This window comes from Panthera leo, chromosome E1 (assembly GCF_018350215.1).
Source record: "Panthera leo isolate Ple1 chromosome E1, P.leo_Ple1_pat1.1, whole genome shotgun sequence".
NCBI classification, from domain to species: Eukaryota; Metazoa; Chordata; class Mammalia; order Carnivora; family Felidae; genus Panthera; species Panthera leo.
In genome coordinates this window covers 56165256-56165838 of record NC_056692.1, presented here as the reverse complement: position 1 = coordinate 56165838, position 583 = coordinate 56165256, and positions in this window count along the sequence as shown.

Sequence of the window (583 nt, the reverse complement as noted above, 5' to 3'; positions counted from 1 at the left end):
CTTCTCGGATGTTACTCAACACATACTGATTGCCTGCATCTGGAACCCACTGCCCTAGCACTGCCCTAGACCCTGGGCAATCCCAAGCGCTAAGTGACACACGATCTTGCCCAAAGAGCGTTTACCTCCTAGTTGGGAATTCACAACGGTAAATCAAAACACAAGCAACTATGCATGGTTCCGTCCACGGTACAGTCCGGGGGGCGGAGGGTGGCTGACTCTGATTGAGGTGATCTAGCGAGACTCCGCGGAGCCCATGCTACACGGAGTAGGTCTTTGAGGGACCGGAGCATGTGGGAGAAGAGGAAGAAGGGCTTTTGCGCTTGAGAGCAAAGCACTAATTGGCAGGAGTAGCTTTGACCCGCTCAGGGAACTTTGCCTCAAGTGCAGATACGAGGCTAGGGTCCGTTTGGGGAATAAAGATCAGGCTCCGGGACACACACCGCCTCGGGGGCGTCTCAGCAGTGCCCGCGACCGGCGGAAAACAACCCCGCCCTCCGCTTTTCAAATCAATCCCAGCTGGGCGCTCTGGCTGTGTTAGCATAGAGGCGCGGAGCTAGATGGTCACCCTCCTCGGACGCAG